We start from the raw sequence: 5000 nt of genomic DNA on the forward strand, positions 1-5000 counted from the left end.
CTAACTCAATTTGTCCCTTAACCTAACTCAATTTGTCCCTTAACCTAACTCAATTTGTCCCTTAACCTAACTCAATTTGTCCCTTAACCTAACTCAATTTGTCCCTTAACCTAACTCAATTTGTCCCTTAACCTAACTCAATTTGTCCCTTAACCTAACTCAATTTGTCCCTTAACCTAACCCACGTTGTCCCTTAACCTAACTCAATTTGTCCCTTAACCTAACTCAATTTGTCCCTTAACCTAACTCAATTTGTCCCTTAACCTAACTCAATTTGTCCCTTAACCTAACTCAATTTGTCCCTTAACCTAACTCAATTTGTCCCTTAACCTAACTCAATTTGTCCCTTAACCTAACTCAATTTGTCCCTTAACCTAACTCAATTTGTCCCTTAACCTAACTCAATTTGTCCCTTAACCTAACCCACGTTGTCCCTTAACCTAACCCACGTTGTCCCTTAACCTAACCCACGTTGTCCCTTAACCTAACCCACGTTGTCCCTTAACCTAACCCACGTTGTCCCTTAACCTAACCCACGTTGTCCCTTAACCTAACCCACGTTGTCCCTTAACCTAACCCACGTTGTCCCTTAACCTAACCCACGTTGTCCCTTAACCTAACCCACGTTGTCCCTTAACCTAACCCACGTTGTCCCTTAACCTAACCCACGTTGTCCCTTAACCTAACCCACGTTGTCCCTTTGCCTAACATAGTTCACTGCTCGGAATCTCTGGTGTCGTTGTTATCCTCATGTAGATGTCTTGCGAGTGTTGCTTACTTTCCACATATTCCCGCTATCCACTGTCAATTGTACTGCAATAGGACTATATCGCCCCCCCCCCCCTCTGCCCCTCTCTTTGTGTCTCCGTCCTCTCAAGCTGGTCGGTCTGGCGTTTGAGTGTTAAATGAGCCTCGCAGCTGTTCAGTTGCGTTCAGATGTCGACGCCCTCAGTGTACGTCGTGGTATGGTCTGTGTCCATTGTCCGCTGATGTCGTACGCGTAACCCACACGCTGTACCGATCATCGGTAGTTACGTACAGAGTGAAGTAGTGTGATACGTGTGACCGTACGCTGGCTGTGCCCAACGGTGTCGAATCTCAATTTCCATATGTTGTGCTCGATGCTACTTGTCTCGTCTCCCAATAACAGCTAGGTTGCACTGTGGTACGCCGTAGAGGCGTGTGGGAGGAACGTACGAACGCATTGTATGTCACCCTGGGTCGCTGGGGGTGGTGGTGCGGTGAGTCAGGTCAGGTCAGCGTGAGCCGTGTGATGTAGTGACGCGTGTATTCCGACTTTGTCGTATTGCCTCACACAAAGTGCTACCCTGGTGGACCGCGTTCCATATCTGGGACATGCCGCAGATGCCGGTTGACAGTGGATCGCGGAAGGGACATCGCATACGTGCGCGGGCCACCTTCCACGTGTTCTCTTCTGCACATGTCGCAGTGTGTATGTGGTCTGATGTAGCGTGTCGTGACACATGACATCCTGGCATGCAAGAATTGTTGAATTCGCAAATGTAGGTGGACATCTACGTTTACTGCCCAAGATACGCAAATGAACTGGAAATCCGTTGTTGAGCGGTTGTTCACGCTGGAGGTGAATCTGTGATGGCGACGATCGGTACAGCTATTAACCGGTTGTTTCAGCGGTACCCGCCACATCCACACACGTGACTAGGCCCATGTGGGTATGAAGCGATACGCGGCGGTGGCTTGGTGGGACTGTTCCCGGCCGGTGAAGGGGGGCCGCCCGGCGTGTTGGCCGCGCGCTGCGTGGGCGCACGCGCAACAGGCGGCTGGTGGGGGGCGCCGAGTGGCAGGAGCGCCAGCCGACGGGCTCGGCAGGCGGCGCAGCTACGCTGCGGCGCACCCTGCACGCGGCGCCTGGCGGCCAAAGTTGGTTCAGCCGAGCCCGGTGCGAAGCGCGGTGGACATCTGCAGTGTGCTGGTCTGATTGAGGACTGTGTGCGTTGAGGATGCGCCGCCGCCTGGCACTCGGCGCCGCGACGCCGTCTGCTGCTCGGTCGCCCCAGCGGTTCTCGCAGGTGGTTTGTATCGCAGTTGTGCGGACGTGTTGGCGCGTGCGCTGTGCTGGGAGAGTTCGCTTCTGCACCCAAGTGGGGCTTTGCCCTTGTGTGGCGCTGGCGTTGGAGCTGCCGGTCACCATAGGTGGCGCGTGTTGTCTCCCGCCGGCAATGCCACGACAGCACGCTCCCGGGCCTCTGTCGGCAGCGGCAAGCTCAGTTGGGAGCAAGGGTGTTCGCACTAAAACCGTCTACTCGCCTAACTCCGGGCGATTGCGCCTCTCTCGAAACCGACCAAGTACCTAGGACGGCGCTGCGCGCCGCCGGGACCTGAGAGGGTTTCGAGGTGTATCGTGCAGGGGAGCTCGGCCTCCTCCTGTTTGCAGAATAATTGAGCGGACGCTTGCGTGTTCGCGCGGGCCCCCGGGACACACTCCCGGGCGGCCGGCTGCTCAGCTCTAGTTGACGCAGCTCCCTGGTTGATCCTGCCAGTAGTCATATGCTTGTCTCAAAGATTAAGCCATGCATGTCTCAGTACAAGCCGCATTAAGGTGAAACCGCGAATGGCTCATTAAATCAGTTATGGTTCCTTAGATCGTACCCACGTTACTTGACTGTGGTAATTCTAGAGCTAATACATGCAAACAGAGTCCCGACCAGAGATGGAAGGGACGCTTTTATTAGATCAAAACCAATCGGATTGGCTTGTCTGGTCCGTTTGCCTTGGTGACTCTGAATAACTTTGGGCTGATCGCACGGTCCTCGTACCGGCGACGCATCTTTCAAATGTCTGCCTTATCAACTGTCGATGGTAGGTTCTGCGCCTACCATGGTTGTAACGGGTAACGGGGAATCAGGGTTCGATTCCGGAGAGGGAGCCTGAGAAACGGCTACCACATCCAAGGAAGGCAGCAGGCGCGCAAATTACCCACTCCCGGCACGGGGAGGTAGTGACGAAAAATAACGATACGGGACTCATCCGAGGCCCCGTAATCGGAATGAGTACACTTTAAATCCTTTAACGAGTATCTATTGGAGGGCAAGTCTGGTGCCAGCAGCCGCGGTAATTCCAGCTCCAATAGCGTATATTAAAGTTGTTGCGGTTAAAAAGCTCGTAGTTGGATTTGTGTCCCACGCTGTTGGTTCACCGCCCGTCGGTGTTTAACTGGCATGTATCGTGGGACGTCCTGCCGGTGGGGCGAGCCGAAGGGGTGCTTTCGCGTCCCGAGGCGGACCCCGTTTAAATCCTACCAGGGTGCTCTTTGTTGAGTGTCTCGGTGGGCCGGCACGTTTACTTTGAACAAATTAGAGTGCTTAAAGCAGGCAAGCCCGCCTGAATACTGTGTGCATGGAATAATGGAATAGGACCTCGGTTCTATTTTGTTGGTTTTCGGAACCCGAGGTAATGATTAATAGGGACAGGCGGGGGCATTCGTATTGCGACGTTAGAGGTGAAATTCTTGGATCGTCGCAAGACGAACAGAAGCGAAAGCATTTGCCAAGTATGTTTTCATTAATCAAGAACGAAAGTTAGAGGTTCGAAGGCGATCAGATACCGCCCTAGTTCTAACCATAAACGATGCCAGCCAGCGATCCGCCGCAGTTCCTCCGATGACTCGGCGGGCAGCCTCCGGGAAACCAAAGCTTTTGGGTTCCGGGGGAAGTATGGTTGCAAAGCTGAAACTTAAAGGAATTGACGGAAGGGCACCACCAGGAGTGGAGCCTGCGGCTTAATTTGACTCAACACGGGAAACCTCACCAGGCCCGGACACCGGAAGGATTGACAGATTGATAGCTCTTTCTTGATTCGGTGGGTGGTGGTGCATGGCCGTTCTTAGTTGGTGGAGCGATTTGTCTGGTTAATTCCGATAACGAACGAGACTCTAGCCTGCTAACTAGTCGCGTGACATCCTTCGTGCTGTCAGCGATTACTTTTCTTCTTAGAGGGACAGGCGGCTTCTAGCCGCACGAGATTGAGCAATAACAGGTCTGTGATGCCCTTAGATGTTCTGGGCCGCACGCGCGCTACACTGAAGGAATCAGCGTGTCTTCCTAGGCCGAAAGGTCGGGGTAACCCGCTGAACCTCCTTCGTGCTAGGGATTGGGGCTTGCAATTGTTCCCCATGAACGAGGAATTCCCAGTAAGCGCGAGTCATAAGCTCGCGTTGATTACGTCCCTGCCCTTTGTACACACCGCCCGTCGCTACTACCGATTGAATGATTTAGTGAGGTCTTCGGACTGGTACGCGGCATCGACTCTGTCGTTGCCGATGCTACCGGAAAGATGACCAAACTTGATCATTTAGAGGAAGTAAAAGTCGTAACAAGGTTTCCGTAGGTGAACCTGCGGAAGGATCATTACCGACTAGACTGCATGTCTTTCGATGTGCGTGTCGTGTCGTGTCGCGCAACACGCTACCTGTACGGCAGTGGCCGTGCGCCGCGTGCGGAACCACGCGTGCCTCTCAAAACTAGCGGAAGTGTTGTTGTTGTGTGGTACGAGCGCTGAAGCTCTGGAGCGGCTGGCCTGCGGTACCTGGCGCCTGGCGCCGGTTTTGAATGACGTTCGCCCGAGTGCCTGTCCGCTCCGGTGTGGAGCCGTGCGACGCCCATCGGCTGTGAGGCCGTTGGACACAAAAAAAAATAGTGGAACAGGGGCCGTCAGACGCCTCAGTCCCGCAAATGCTACTGTCTTGAAAGAGACAGTGGGAGACTGAAAAGGAAAAGATCACCCAGGACGGTGGATCACTCGGCTCGTGGGTCGATGAAGAACGCAGCAAATTGCGCGTCGACATGTGAACTGCAGGACACATGAACATCGACGTTTCGAACGCACATTGCGGTCCATGGATTCCGTTCCCGGGCCACGTCTGGCTGAGGGTCGGCTACGTATACTGTAGCGCGCGGCGTTTGTCCCGCTTCGGAGACGTGGGAGTGTCGTGGTCGCCTGTGTGGCCGGCCGCGTCTCCT

At 54.1% G+C, this 5000-nt stretch overlaps 2 non-coding genes across 2 annotated transcripts; both read left to right on the plus strand.

Annotated features, from left to right (window-relative positions):
• Positions 1-2502: 2502 nt before the first annotated feature.
• LOC126317898 (small subunit ribosomal RNA) lies at positions 2503-4391 on the plus strand. The gene has a single exon (XR_007557006.1). It is a non-coding gene; the product is annotated as a small subunit ribosomal RNA (ribosomal RNA).
• A 368-nt stretch (positions 4392-4759) lies between these two features.
• LOC126317829 (5.8S ribosomal RNA) lies at positions 4760-4914 on the plus strand. Its single transcript, XR_007556943.1, has one exon. It is a non-coding gene; the product is annotated as a 5.8S ribosomal RNA (ribosomal RNA).
• Positions 4915-5000: the final 86 nt, after the last annotated feature.

Source organism: Schistocerca gregaria, unplaced genomic scaffold (assembly GCF_023897955.1).
Source record: "Schistocerca gregaria isolate iqSchGreg1 unplaced genomic scaffold, iqSchGreg1.2 ptg000649l, whole genome shotgun sequence".
NCBI classification, from domain to species: Eukaryota; Metazoa; Arthropoda; class Insecta; order Orthoptera; family Acrididae; genus Schistocerca; species Schistocerca gregaria.